This window comes from Rhamphochromis sp. 'chilingali' (assembly GCF_963969265.1).
Source record: "Rhamphochromis sp. 'chilingali' genome assembly, chromosome: 22".
Lineage (NCBI taxonomy): Eukaryota > Metazoa > Chordata > Actinopteri > Cichliformes > Cichlidae > Rhamphochromis > Rhamphochromis sp. 'chilingali'.
Genome location: NC_137950.1, coordinates 30672456 through 30688457, shown reverse-complemented (window position 1 = coordinate 30688457; position 16002 = coordinate 30672456).

Here is a 16002-nt window from a genome sequence, read left to right as displayed (position 1 = left end):
AATCCAGGGGGTCAGTGTTGACATTGTGGAGGACTATAAATACCTTGGAGTACACATTGACAATAAACTGGACTGGGCTAAAAACACCACAGCACTTTACAGGAAGGGCCAGAGTCGTCTCTGTTTTTTGAGGCGACTGAGGTCCTTCAACATCTGCCAGAAAATGCTGAGGATTTTCTATGAGTCTGTTGTGGCCAGTGCCATCCTCTATGCTGTTGCATGCTGGGGGAGCAGGCTGAGGGTCGCAGATGCCAACAGACTTAATAAACTGATCCGTAAGGCCAGCAATGTTGTGGGGATGGAGCTGGACTCCCTCAAGGTGGTGTCGGAGAGGCGGATGCTGTCCAAGATAAAGACAATGTTGGATAACACCTCCCACCCACTCCATGACATGCTGGTCAGTCACAGGAGCTCGTTCAGTGAGAGACTGAGATTACCGAAAAGCACCACTGAACGACACAGGAAATCATTCCTGCCTGTGGCCATCTCCCTGTACAACGCATCCACTTAACACACTGTTTGCTGCTACAGCTACACATGTTTCTTTTCCAACTATTTATCTATGAGTGACTTATGTATGTATATATATGTATATATTGTACTATTCTTAGTTAGTGTATTGTCTGTCTTGTCTTAATGTTGGTTTAAAATGGAGCACTGTAACAAAAAATAATTTCCCCCAGGGATCAATAAAGTATTCTGATTCTGATTCTGATTCTGATTTTCAGTCTGATGGATGTGTTTTACACCAGCATGCAAAAACCTCCTGACACAGATAAAAACACATTTACACAGAGCAACAACAGAACGATGACATCAGCAGGACGCCACGTTGTGAATCGTTAAGGATGAAGCGTTGAAGAGTTTGGAAAGATGTTAAAGTTGTTAAATTCAATTCAGTTCAGCTTTATTTATAATGCGCCAAATCACAACAACAGTCGCCTCAAGGCGCTTTATATTGTACAGTAGATGTACAGAGAGGTCTGTTAACAGATAGTGAGCGAAGAAGAAACACCCAGTGCATCATGGGAATCCCCGGCAGCCTACGTCTATTGCAGCATAACTAAGGGAGGATTCAGGGTCACCTGGTCCAGCCCTAACTATATGCTTTAGCAAAAAGGAAAGTTTGAAGCCTAATCTTGAAAGTAGAGATAGTGTCTGTCTCCTGAATCCAAACTGGAAGCTGGTTTAAGTTCTGATTCATTCTGGAATTCTATTTTAGCTTCAGGTGGGAAAAGCTGACATGTCCGAGAGTAAAACTGAGTCTGTGTGACACGCTGAAGTTCATTGATGTCCTCTATCTGCGCTGCTGCATGAGATAAACTCAGTGTTTGTTGTGTTTGTGTTTCAGTGTTACCTGCAGTCATCCAGAAGGTGGTGGTGATTAAAGAGGAGGTTCCCTGGAGCCCGAGTCTGGAGCAGCAGGATCCAGATCATTTCCATATAAAAGAGGAACACGAGGAGCTCTGGACCAATGGGGAGGGAGCACCAGCTGATGGGCGGGAGCAGGAGGAAGAGATGAGGTTCCCAATCATCGCTGTTCGGGTGAAGAGGGAAGATGAAGAAGAGAGTCCTCACAGCCAAACTGAAGACAGCAGCTCTATTCAACCGATAAAAACAGAAAGTGATGAAAGTAACTGTGGAGAACCAGAACCAGCCAGTAACCTGGATCCAAACCACCACAAACAACTAGATACTGCTGAGGAGGCTCCAGGTGTCTGTGAGATTGAGGACAGCTTTGATGGTGGTGACAGGGAGGAATCTTTCTCAGTTTCTGGGCCTTCAAACGAAGACACTGACGGCAGTTTGAAGGACAGCAGGGCGCCTGATTTAAGTGTAAATACTCTGGAACAAGAGGACTTTCTTCAAACACAGAGGACAGGTCAGACAGAAAAAATGTCCTCCACCTGTTTGGCTGCTGAAAACTGTTTCATCTTGAAGCTAAATGTAGAGTCACAGATGAAAATTCACACAGGACAGAAACCATTTGGCTGTGGTGTTTGTGGTAAGATGTTTAGCCACAAGACGCTCTTTAAATCCCACATGAGAGTGCACACGGGGGAGAAACCCTACGGATGTGATGCATGTGGGAAAAGGTTTACGCTTCAGTACAGCTTTAAAAGACACATGCGTGTGCACACGGGAGAGAAACAGTTTGGCTGTGACGACTGTGGGAAAACATTTCGTTGCAAAACCCATCTGAAGCGACACATGAGAGTTCACACAGGGGAGAGACCGTTCGGTTGTAGCGTGTGTGGGGAAAGGTTCACAGAACAGGGCGCTCTGAAACGACACACCAGAGTGCACACTGGAGAGAGACCCTTTGGTTGCACTGTGTGTGGGGAAAGATTTGCAGAGCAGGGCGTTCTGAAGAGACACATAAGAGTTCACACTGGAGAGAAACCATTTAGTTGTGATGTCTGTGGGAAAGGATTCAGACAGGAGAAAACATTGAAAAGACACACAAACGTCCACACAGGAGAGAAACCGTATGGCTGTGATGTGTGTGGGAAAATGTTTAGAGAGCAGACTACGCTCAAAAGACACACTGTTGTTCACACAGGAAAGAAACCATTTTGCTGTGGTGTTTGTGGAGAAAGATTCACTCGACAGGGAAATCTGAAGAGACACATGAAAGGTCACACATGAGAGAAACTCTTCCACTGAAGGATTTGTCTTTAACCCTCTGGGGTCGCCGGACGCGCCGGCGCATCAAAATCACATGACCAATTTAAGACGACACAGCTACAAGATGCAGCACGTCAGAGTCTCCAATCCAACTTGGGTCAAAAGTGCGGACTTAAAACTATATACCAGTTTTTGAATTGTGTCGATGGGCCACGTAAAACCAGGGTTATGATAAAAAATACATGCGATGTTTTTTTTCTGAACAAAACAGTGGCGTTTACAGCGGGAAGAACGGTAAAAACGGCGTTTTCTACAGACAGCGCTAGCAAACACTCTCCGCTTGCGAGTGAAAAAAGAAAAAGAAAAAAACACCCCTTCCCTATTGGTGTTAGAGTTTACCATGTCAGCCAATCAAAAAAATGATAAGGCAACATGTGACATTTGGTTCTTTAGGGAGAAGGTGAAGTTTTCAGGAGTTACACCCGCGACAGAAAGCAGGCGAGCAAAAAAAAGAGCGCGAGTTTTCATATGTTTTCATGTGCGCATGCGCCAACCAGCGTGCAGCCTGTTACAGTCGCTCCTGCTTTTCTCTTAGTTTAGCTCTTTTTTCTTACGTATTCTTTTTTTTTTCTGACTTGTATTTTCCTCCGTTTTCTATCTCTTACTCAATCATGTGGATTGAGAGAGTTTTTGTTCTTCTGGTGGCCGTGGAACTGTTACTTTTATCATGGAACGGGACCGCGGCACATCTCCTACACGCACGGACTGTTTACTCCAGAGATCAGCTGATCGCCCTGATGCCGGCCGGCTCGCTGGCCAGGCCCGCAGAAGTGCCCGCAGAAGTACCAGCTGAAATTTGGAGGAAAACACATCGGGGATGCAGAGGTCAAGGACAGAAGAGAAGAAAAAAGGTGACGGTGAGACAGCGGAGGCTCGAAGCGAGGAGGAGGTTTAAACCGTGTCTGCCGTCTATCGTGATGGGAAATGTGCGATCGTTGGCAAATAAAATCGACGAGCTCTCAGCACTGGTACGGAGTCAGAGGGAATACCGAGAGTGTAGCCTGATGTGTTTCACCGAATCATGGCTGCACCAGGTCATTCCTGATGAGAATGCTTCCGTGGAAGGCTTCCACACTGTTCGGGCGGACAGGGACAGCATCGCTAGCGGTAAGCGTAAAGGAGGTGGGCTTGCTGTTTTAGTTAACAACCGGTGGTGTAACCCTGCCAACATAACAATCAAAGAAAGGATTTGTTGCCCGGACACTGAACTGTGTGCTGTTGGACTCAGGCCGTATTATTTACCCAGGGAATTCTCTCACGTCATCTTGGTGGCTGTTTATGTTCCCCCCTCTGCTAACCCCACAGCTGCATGTGACACTATCCACTCTGCCATAGCTCGGCTACAGACTCAGCACCCGAGTGCCTTTATTGTGATCTCGGGTGACTTCAACCATGTATCACTGGACAATACACTACCAACATTCAAACAATATGTGGACTGTCCCACCAGGGGAGAGAAAACTTTAGACTTACTGTATGCTAACGTCAAGGATGCATACAGCTCCTCCTCCCTCCCCCCACTTGGTAGGTCAGATCATAACCTGATTCACCTCACCCCCCGCTATGTGCCAATTGTGAGGAGGGAACCTGTGACCACCAGGACTGTTAGGAGGTGGTCAGAGGAGGCCTTAGCAGAACTACAGGGCTGTTTCGAGGTGACCAACTGGGAAACACTCTGTGAGCCTCACGCCAAGGACATCAATGGGCTTACTGAGTGTATCACAGACTACATAACTTTCTGCACCGACTCCATTGTTCCAGCTCAGACTGTTCATTGTTACCCAAATAACAAGCCGTGGGTGACTAAGGACATCAAAGCCCTCCTCAACAACAAGAAGAGGGCTTTCAGAGGGGGCAACAAAGAGGAGGTGAGGAAGATCCAGGTGTTACTAAAGGACAAGATCAGAGAGGCTAAGGACAATTACAGGAGGAAGCTGGAGTGGAAACTCCAGCAGAACAGCATGAGAGAGGTGTGGAGGGGCATGAAGACCATCACTGGATTCAGGCCAACCAACAGCAGGGGAGCTGAGGGAGGTGAGAATAGAGCCGACGAGTTGAATCTGTTTTTCAATAGATTCAACACCACAGTGTCTGCTCCCACCCCCACAACCTCACCTGCAGTCAGCCTGGAATCCAGAGCCACACCACTGTGCCAGCCTCTCTCTTCACATGTTGCCTCCTGTGAGATTCCTGACACCCCTCCCCCACCCATCACCTTCACTCAATACCAGGTTGAGATGCAAATGAGGAGACTTCACTCAGGCAAGTCTGCTGGACCAGACGGAGTGAGTCCCCTTGTCCTCAAGACCTGTGCCCCCCAGCTGTGTGGAGTCTTTCATAAACTGTTTATGCTGAGTCTGAGTCTGCAGAGGGTCCCGGTGATGTGGAAGACATCATGCCTCGTCCCTGTACCAAAGACGCCTCGTCCCAGTGGCCCCCAGGATTACAGGCCCGTGGCACTGACCTCCCACATCATGAAGACCCTGGAAAGGCTCATCCTGGACCAGCTGCGACCCATAGTAAGACCACATCTGGATCCCCTTCAGTTCGCTTATCAGCCTCGTCTCGGAACAGAGGACGCCATCATCTACCTGCTCAATCGTGTCTACACCCATCTGGACCAGCCGGCGAGCACTGTGAGGGCCATGTTTTTTGACTTTTCCAGTGCTTTCAACACCATCAGGCCGACCCTCCTGGGTGATAAGTTAGCAGCGATGCAGGTGGATGCTTCTCTGGTGTCCTGGATTGTTGATTACCTGACAGGAAGACCACAATATGTACGTCTCCCACAGTGTGTGTCTGACAAGGTGATTAGCAACACAGGGGCACCACAGGGGACTGTCCTCTCCCCCTTCCTCTTCACCCTCTACACCACAGACTTCAGCCACTGCACAGAGACCTGCCATCTTCAGAAGTTTTCTGATGACTCTGCGGTGGTTGGATGCATCAGCAGGGATGATGAGACAGAGTACCGGGCTGTGGTCGACTCCTTTGTCACGTGGTGTGAGCAGAATCATCTGCAGCTCAACGTGGCAAAGACCAAGGAACTGATCGTGGACTTCAGGAAGACCAGGAAACACTTGACCCCTGTTTCAATCCAGGGGGTCAGTGTTGACATTGTGGAGGACTATAAATACCTTGGAGTTCACATTGACAATAAACTGGACTGGGCTAAAAACACCACAGCACTTTACAGGAAGGGCCAGAGTCGTCTCTATTTTTTGAGGCGACTGAGGTCCTTCAACATCTGCCAGAAAATGCTGAGGATTTTCTATGAGTCTGTGGTGGCCAGTGCCATCCTCTATGCTGTTGCATGCTGGGGGAGCAGGCTGAGGGTCGCAGATGCCAACAGACTTAATAAACTGATCCGTAAGGCCAGCAATGTTGTGGGGATGGAGCTGGACTCCCTCAAGGTGGTGTCGGAGAGGCGGATGCTGTCCAAGATAAAGACAATGTTGGATAACACCTCCCACCCACTCCATGACATGTTGGTCAGTCACAGGAGCTCGTTCAGTGAGAGACTGAGATTACCGAAAAGCACCACTGAACGACACAGGAAATCATTCCTGCCTGTGGCCATCTCCCTGTACAACGCATCCACTTAACACACTGTTTGCTGCTACAACTACACATGTTTCTTTTCCAAATATTTATTTATGAGTGACTTATGTATGTATGTATGTATATATATGTATATATTGTACTATTCTTAGTTAGTGTATTGTCTGTCTTGTCTTAATGTTGGTTTAAAATGGAGCACTGTAACAAAAAATAATTTCCCCCAGGGATCAATAAAGTATTCTGATTCTGATTCTGATTCTGATTAGTGACGTTTAGCGTGTTTGGAGGCTGTAGTTAGTGTGTTGTGTAGTTATTGTCTTGTGTTGTGTGTCAGTTAGACTGCTGAATTTCATATTTGCTCTAAAAAAGCCGTCAAAGGCAGATTCCAGTGTAAACGCTGTTCCCGCATGGAAAACAGGACTGATGCACCTCCTGCTGTCAGACCTGCAGGGTTTAGGCCTGTGGTGTTCTCCTCTGTGTTATACTGAACACAAACTATTTTTTGGACTGGCACAAATAATTTGTGTGCCTTCTTATTTGATGCAGCACAGCTGATTGTTCTGTAAATAGATTTAAATGGTTATATAAAAACCGCCTGAGGCCTTGGCTGCATTTTTAGGTAAATAGTACCATATAACTTTGTTGTTTGCAAAACTTGTGCATAATTTTTAGAAATGTACAATTTCTATTTGCATTTCAAGTTATGAAAATGATTCGTTGAACATGTTTGTGGGTTTTACAGTAAAAAATATAACTTTTTTCTACTCGATTTTGAATTTTTTGTCTGAATTTAGATCAACTGTGCTAATATAGTATACCAAAATGAAAAATAACTCAAATTTCAGATATTTGAGGTTGTGCTGAAAATAATGATACCAAACAAGGCAAGAAAAACATATTTTAAAGGTGAAATATAGAGGTAAAATCAAAAGTAGTCAAAAACGGCCAATTATACCCTGGACCCCAGAGATATGGAAGTGGAATGTCATGATGAAGCTTGTCAGACACGTGCTCTATGAGGTTACAGGAGCCTGTGCTAAAAAAACGTGTCTTAAACAAACTCTGGAAGTTTTCATTCCCATCAGTGAAGAAGGTAAATATGCGTGTTTAAAGACTAACAGGATATGGAAGAGATGCTGCAATGTATTTACTTTCAAAGCTGTTTTTGAGCTGCTGTCTAATTTATTTCCTCGTAATTTATTTCCTTGGGTGTGATGAAGTTTACAGGTAGCTGGCCACATGGAAGTCAGGAGCCTGTGCTAAAGAAACATGTTTAAATAAACTCTGAAAGTTTTCCATCGCATCAGTGAAGAAGATAAATATGTGTGTTTGCAGATGAACAGGATGTAGAGGAGGTGCTGCAGCGAAGGACAAACAGTCCAACAGTCAGTTGTGAAGATTTCGAGGAACTAAATTAGACAGCAGCTCAAAAACAGCTGATAGAGTCTTTGTTTGAAACTGTGTGTGTGTGTGTGTGTGTGTGTGTGTGTGTGTGTGTGTGTGTGTGTGTGTGTGTGTGTGTGTGTGTGTGTGTGTGTGTGCGCGTGTGTAAATAGCCAGCCTGCTCTGCAACGTTAGTCCATGAGTAGTGGTTACAGAAGTTTGTTTTTTTTCTCAAAGATATTTTTATTGATCTAAAGCAACAAAGAAAAACACACACACAGAGAATCATTAAACAACAGACAAGTAAGTTTCACAGTGACTGTTTGAACTGAAATAATGACACACTCACATGTCTTGTAATTGCTTACATCAGTTTACCCCCTACCCATACCACTTAGAACCCTTATCCCTCAGGCCAGGTAGGAATAAATAAATAAATAAATAAATAAATAAATAAATAAATAAAACAAAAAGAAAAAAAATAAACAAAGCAAGACAAAACAAAAACACCCACACACACATGAAAATAAAAAATACAAAAAAACATTGCAAATACAACAACAACAAAAATAAGACAAACACACATGACTAGGAAAAAATAAATAAAATAAAAATAACAACATTTAAGAAAAAAAAAGAAGAAGAAGAAGGGGGGGAGGACTTACTGAGTAATGCTGAAAGTCAGGTTCGCAACCTGGAGGCTGGAAAAGTATTTCAGGAATTGCCCCCACACCTTGTAAAACTTACCGCTGTTATTACTAATCGCATATCGGATCTTTTCAAGGCTCAGATAGTCAAATCAAATCACTTTTAATGTCACATCACATGTGCAGGTACACTGGTACAGCACATGTGAGTGAAATTCTTGTGTGCGAGCTTCACAAGCAACAGAGTTGTGCAAAATACAATAATGTAAACAGGCAAAATAAACGACTGGCTAAATCTGAAACTAATAAATATATGTACAATATATAATAGTATATGCAAAAACAAAATAAATAAAAAAAATTCTGGATGTGTATACTAAATATTTTTCTACGTGTGTGTGTGTGTATACACATATTTTACAAATTAAACAGAGTCAACAATAAATAAAATATATAAAAATATACAGAGTGAGACATGTGCAAAACAGTGGCATTACTGTACAGTATGGAGTGCATAATGTTAAAGTTCCAGTAGTGAAGCTGAGGTGTCTATGAAGTGTTCAGCAGTCTGATGGCCTGGTGGAAGAAGCTGTCTCTCAGTCTGCTGGTACGGGACCGGATGCTGCAGAACCTCCTTCCTGATGGAAGCAGTCTGAACAGTTTATGGCTGGGGTGACTGGAGTCCTTGATGATCCTCCCCGCTTTCCTCAGGCAGCACATAAGGTCCCTCAGCCATTGCGTCTGGGTGGGCAAAGGGGCAGCCCTCCATCTTAGTAGGATTGCACGCCTAGCTACAAGGGAGACGAAGGAGAGCATGCAACGCTGTGATGAGGTCAACCGTGCATCAGCCTCTCCAGTGGTGCCAAAAAGTGCAAATAATGGGTTAGGATCCATATGGTGTCCAAGAATTAGGGACAAGGTTTGAAATACATCTCTCCAGAATCCTTCAAGGCTAGGGCACGTCCAGAACATATGGATAAGGGAAGCCTCCGCACTCCCACACTTATCACAAGTGGGGTCAACATTCGAGTGTTCGAGTGGCGGACACATAGGGATGTGGAGTTAAGTTGAGTATTAAGTCCCAAGTATCCATAGACAATGAGCGATTTAAATCTTGTTCCCAGGCCGTTTTAATCCGATCTATCGAAGAACCATTCATGCTCGCCAGCCTGTCATAGATAAGAGAGATAAACCCTTTACGTGTTGGAACTAGGGTAAGGAGCATATCCCCTGGGCTTGCAGCTGGTGCAACTGGGAAGTTTGGAATCTGAGATTGGAGGAAATGTCTGGTCTGCAGATATCTGAAAAGATGTGTACGTGGGAGATTGAACTTTTCAGAAAGCTGAGCAAAAGATGCAAAGATATTGTCAGAAAACAGATCATTGAAACATGTAATGCCCCTGTCACGCCAATCTCGAAATATAGGATCAGATAATGATGGCTGAAAAAAAGGGTTAGAAAAAATTGGACTCAGAAGGGAGAAGCCTGTAAATCGAAAATGCTTCCTCATCTGAGCCCACACCCTCACCGTGTGCCAGACAACTGGATTATCAATTGTCTTTTTTGGGGGAAGGGGGAGTGAAGAACCAATCAGGGCCAGGACAGAAGAGCCTGTAGTTGAGTTCAACTCCATGAGCACCCAGGACGGGCAATTACCTTTGTTTTGGAAGTACAGCCAAGAAATAATGTAGCGCATATTTGTTGCCCAATAGTAATATCGAAAGTTAGGCAGTGCCAAGCCTCCACGACTTTTGAGTTTTTGGAGTTGAGCCTTGTTCAATCAAGGTCGTTTACCTCTCCATATATAAGAGGAGATAATTGAGTCCAATGAATCAAAGAAGGATTTGGGGATAAATACTGGTAGCAATTGGAAGAGATACAAAAATTTAGGAAGTATATTCATTTTGATTGAGTTGATTCTTCCCACCACAGAGGTGGAGAGAGGAGACCACTGTGCCAGATGTTTTTTTGTATTATTTAACAGAGGGAAAAGGCTCGCTTTGAAGAGACAATTATGCTTCCTTGTAATTATTACACCTAGATATGTAAATTGATTTCCTGCCATTTTAAAGGGGAGGGTAGTATAGTCATACACTGATGCATCTCCATCCACAGGAAACAACTCACTTTTGTATAGGTTGAGCTTGTATCCTGAAAACTGGCCAAATTGGCGAAGTATGGATAGCAACGTAGGTATAGATATTTTGGGATTTGAGATAAAGATTAAGAGATGATCTGCATACAAGGATACTTTGTGTTCAACACCCTTCCTCCATATCCCATCGATCTCCCCACAGCTGCGAAGTGCAATGGCAAGTGGCTCTATAGCCAGGTTGAAAAGGAGAGGACTTAAGGGGCATCCCTAACGGGTTCCTTGTTGGAGGTTGAAAGGCTGTGACTGTATGGAATTAGTAAAAACTGAAGCGTTAGGACACATATACAATAACCTCATCCATGAAATAAATTTTGATCCAAAATTGAATTTATCTAGAACTGTGAATAAATATTTCCATTCGACCCGATCAAATGCGTTCTCCGCATATAAGGAAAGAATGCACTCAGGACCAGAGATGGGCAGTAACGCGTTACTTGTAACGTGTTACTGTAACCTGATTACTTTTTTCGAGTAACGAGTAAAGTAAGGGATTACTATTGCAAAAACGGTAATTAGATTACCGTTACTTTCCCGTAGGAACGCTGCGTTACTGCGTTACTAAAACCGTGATTTTTTTGCGAGAATGTCTCACGACAGTGACGTAAGCGAGTGCGCCGTTAGTGACAACAGCTGTGTGCAGATCAACAATGGATCACATATCGAGTGCAGAGAGAGTATGAGCGTGCAGCGTTTAAAGCGTGGAAGTACTGACCTTACTTTGAGTTTGATTCCATAAAAAGTGACAAAAACATTAGTGTCCGCTGTGCGTGGGAAGAAAACTTCTTTTTACAGCGAACAAACCCCTAAACTTCCAACAAGCACCGAGTAGCTACGACGTAATGGGAAACTCACAGAGAAACTCGCGGATTCTTCCACTGACCGCGGCACACCTGCACCAGGGTAAACCTCCGCCTGCCCCACTCCTGCTTTACAGGTGAAAATAGAGCAACAGGACCGCTGAGTCTTTGACTTTATTTATTTTCTGCTGTGTTTTACTTGCATCTATTTGAAAGACTGAGTGTAAACACACAAAATATTTTATTTTATGAGCTGGAATGTGCAGAAAATAGGTTTAAATGTTAAACTAATTTCTTCCAGTCAGAGAATGTTGCATATAATTAAATTTTTGCTTGATGCATAAAGTTAAAAGATTAAAACTAATAAAACAAGTTAAAAAAAGAGACTTTTCCATTTGATTACATTTTGTATGATGGATTATGCAGAAAAAGTAGAATTGGGCTGAAAGATCTATCACTTTATCACCTACTCAGGTTGTAAATCGTGTTTTTAAAAAGTTACTAAGTAACTAAGTAATTAATTACTTTTGAAAATAAGTAATCAGTAAAGTAACGGGATTACTTTTTTGGGGAAGTAATCAGTAATTACTTACTGATTACTTTTTTCAAGTAACTTGACCAACACTGCTCAGGACTCTGACCGGAAGGGGTGCATAATATATCCAATAGATGGCAGATGTTGGAATAAGAGTAATGATTCTTAATGAAGCCTGTTTGATCTTCGGATATAACTGAGGGCAAAATATTTTCCAGTCTATGTGCCAAAACTTTGGCCAAAATTTTAGCATCGACATTTAATAGAGAAATTGGCCTGTAGGATGAGCATTCCACAGGATCCTTACCTTTCTTTGGGATAAGAGCAATACTTGCCTCGTAAAAGGATGCCGGAAGTTTACCACACTTCCATGAGTCGGAGAGGGTTAGATGTAGTTGGGGTAAAAGCAAGGGTGAAAATGCTTTGAAAAATTCTACGGGAAAGCCGTCAGGACCAGGGGATTTTCCAGACTGCAGTGAAGAAATGGCTGCAACCAGCTCTTCTGGCGTGATGGGTTGTTCATCTAACCTCTTTTTATTATCAGAGGAAAGCATAGGTACATTCAAAGTCTTTAGAAAGTTATCCATTGAGGTGCTTTCCTGCGGTGATTCAGAGGTGTAAAGTTGGGAGTAAAAAGTCCTAAACGTATCGTTAATTTTGGAAGGATCCGAAGTGATATTACCATTAGCCATTCTAACCTTTGTGATGTGTCGTTTCGCCTGGAAGCCCCTTAACTGGCTGGCAAGCATCCTGCCCGATTTCTCGCCATGAATATAAAACAAACTCTTACTCTTCAGGAGCTGACGTTCAGTTGAGTGTGTTGAGAGGAGATCGAATTTAGTCTGAAGCTCCACACGCTTATTGTATAAATCTGGGCTTTTTACCTTAGCATAGAGCAGGTCTACTTCTTTGATTCGGTTGACTAAATCGAGTCGTTCTATACGGGCCATTTTCTTCATATTAGCAGTGTAGGAAATAACTGGTCCCCTGAGAAAGGCTTTTAGTGTATCCCAAATTATTAAGCTAGAAGTTTCTCCTGTGGTATTTGTTTTAAGAAACAAGGTTATTTGTTCTTTCATGAATTCCAGGAAGTTTACATCTGCCAGGAGAGTCGAATTAAAACGCCAGTGTTGTCTGGGTTGAGGGATGTCTGGGAAACTCATTGATAGCACAACAGGGGCGTGGTCTGACATTACTATGGTCTGGTATTCACAGGATTGGACCCATGGGGTCAGCTGATTATGAATAAGAAAATAATCGATCCTAGAATAAGTGTGGTGTACCTGTGAAAAAAAAAAGAGTACCCTCTTCTGTGGGGGTGTAAGCAGCGCCAAACATCAGAGACACCACAGTTAGATAAAAAGGATTGAATGAAAAGAGCAGATTTACTGACAGCGCAGGGATTCGGTGAGGATCGGTCTAACACAGGGTCCAGCCAGCAGTTGAGGTCACCACCAAGTATGAGAGAGTATGAGCTCAGATCAGGCAGCAATGAGAAAGCACGCTGGAAGAAATCGACATTATCAATATTGGGCGCATATATGTTGGCCAACACTACTTTCATATTGTAAAGCTTACCCGAAACAAAAACGTACCGGCCACTCGTATCAGAAATTACATTATGTTTTTCAAAGGGAATATTTTGGTCAATTAAAATAGAAACGCCTCTGGCCTTAGCCTGAAAGGTGGAATGAAAATGCTGCCCTGCCCATCGGGACAAAAGACGAGAGTTATCCGAATCACGGAGGTGTGTTTCTTGTAGAAAGACAAGAGCTGCCTTAAACTGCTTTATGTGTGAGAGCACCTTCCTTCTTTTCACAGGGTGGTTAAGCCTTTGAAGCAATGTGATATGAATAGCCTCCCTGCTAGTAAATAGCGGTGGAGAAGAAAAAGAAGAAAAGAAAAAAAAGAAGTGTCAGCAACTTATGAGTATGAATGAAAGTCCTTGCATATCCCAGGAGAGGAAGGTAGTCAGAACAGACTACTCACAGGGCTGTCCCGCGGACAAACGTCGGGACCAGACAAGCAGGCTCTCAGGGTGATTCGGCTGTAGCGGGCAGGTCGTCCAAGTATCTCGCTTCATCGGCCGAATGAAGCCAGCGTCTTGCGCCGTCAAGAGACGTGATGCGAAGTCGTGCAGGATACAGCAGAGCAGGCTTGAGACCTCGTTTATACAGCTCGGACATCACTTCACGGTACTCCGCTCGCTTGCTCAGAACTTCCGGGCAGTAGTCCTCCACCACGCGAATCTGCCAACCATGGTATTCTAGTTTCCCTCCTCGCCGGGGTTCTCGGATAAGAAGGTCCTTTACCTGGTACCGATGAAGGTGTATAATTACGGGGTGCGGTCTCTGTCCTGGGGCCAGCTTAGCGGCAGGTATACGGTGAGCTCTGTCGATCTCCGGGTGGGTCGGGAGCCTCTCCTTCCCGAAAACCTCGCAGAGCAAATCTGCAAAAAATTCTGTGGGACGCCCACCTTCAGCACCTTCCTCGAGTCCCAGGATACGCAGGTTTTGGCGCCTACTTCGGCTTTCTAAGTCCGTAACTTTAGCCAGAAGTTTAGTGTTAGATTCGCTGAGGTTGGAACAAACGTTCTCAAGGTCTCTAACCCGCTGGCTTAAGTCGTCCGCTGCTAGCTCTAAAGATCCGAGCCGCTGACCATGATCATCTACCGCAGAGCGGACTTCGTCAAACTTTGACTCCAGTAGGCCAAAAGATGTTTTGAAATCGCTGGCCAATGCCTCCCTATGCTGCTCCAGAAGGGAGGAGATGGCCGCCATGTTCCGCTTAGGTGCGTCGTCCTCCTTTTCTGCCGCTTTAGTGTGTTTTGAGGCCATGTTAGAACGAACAAAAACCAATTTCGGAACCCGTAAAATAAAATATACGCAGTTCAAAAGTTTTTTTGTGAATTGGCAGGTTTAGGAGTGGAAAAAGGTAGAAAAGTTAGCGGAGCAGTCTTCTCCTCTTCCTACTACATCCCCCTAGCGACCGGAAGTCACAGAAGTTTATATACTAGCACATTATCAACACCATGATGTCGTCTGGTGTAATCGACCAAACAAAGGCTCGCTTTTCTCTGGTCACTTTTCTACCTGTTCTTAAACTTCTGCCATCAGATAAATCTGAAAGGAAAAGTATGCTGCTTGACTTGGATGCTGCTGTTAGGACTCTAGACCTCTGTTTAAGTTTTCCAGTGCGGGTGCTGATGTTGTTGCCAGGTCCACATTTCCACATCCATGTGGAGTTGGTGTGTCTGGCTTCCTCCTAACTATGCCCTCCACAAGGAGTGCTCTGGACCCTGAACACCAGCCATCAAGTCAATCAACAACGCAGCGGCCCGGAGCTCCTACACTTTTGCACTTTTGGTGGTACTGTGTATTATTTCACACAGTCTGGGGTTACTTCAGTACAACAGAGATGATCTACTACAACTAAGCCGTGGAGATCTTCAACTAACATCTGAGTATCTCATCCCCCCGGAGATCGTTAAGCAACCCCCGGGGCTACCCGCAACAGCAAGCCGCAGGAGGAGACGTTGCGATCGGAGGCAGAAGAGAGGCAAGCGGGGAGGCCTGTGGGCACGGCTAAAGACTAGTCCGTTTAAACCACCACTCCCGATCATATTCCTCTCCAACGCCCGTTCAATCCGTTACAAACTGGATGAAATACGACTGCAGATCGCCACTCGACGGACTTTTAATAACTGTTCGTGCATGATTTTCACTGAAACCTGGCTGGACAGCGCCATTCCCGATGCGGCTATCGATCTAGCAGGCCGCACCGCCTATCGAGCCGACAGGTCTGCGGACTCGGGTAAGAAGACTGGCGGGGGGCTGTGCATCTATATTAACAACCTTTGGTGCACGAACGTCACGGTAACGGAAAAACTGTGCAGTACAGAGGTAGAACTGTTGGTGTTAAAGTGCCGTCCATTCTATCTCCCTCGGGAATTTTCTGCCGTTTACATCTGCGCTGTTTACATTCCACCAGATGCTAATGCTAAGCTAGCGTTAGCACAATTGAGCAGCAGCATCAATAACAGCCTGGTAGCACACCCGGACAGTGTCTTTATTGCGGCTGGGGATTTTAACCACGCGGACCTGAAATCTGTACTTCACAATTTCCACCGTAATGTGAAGTGTGCTACCAGAGGAGATAGAACGTTGGACCAGGTGTACACCAACATGGCGAATGCGTACAGAGCCCAGGCTTATCCCCACCTGGGTCTGTCAGACC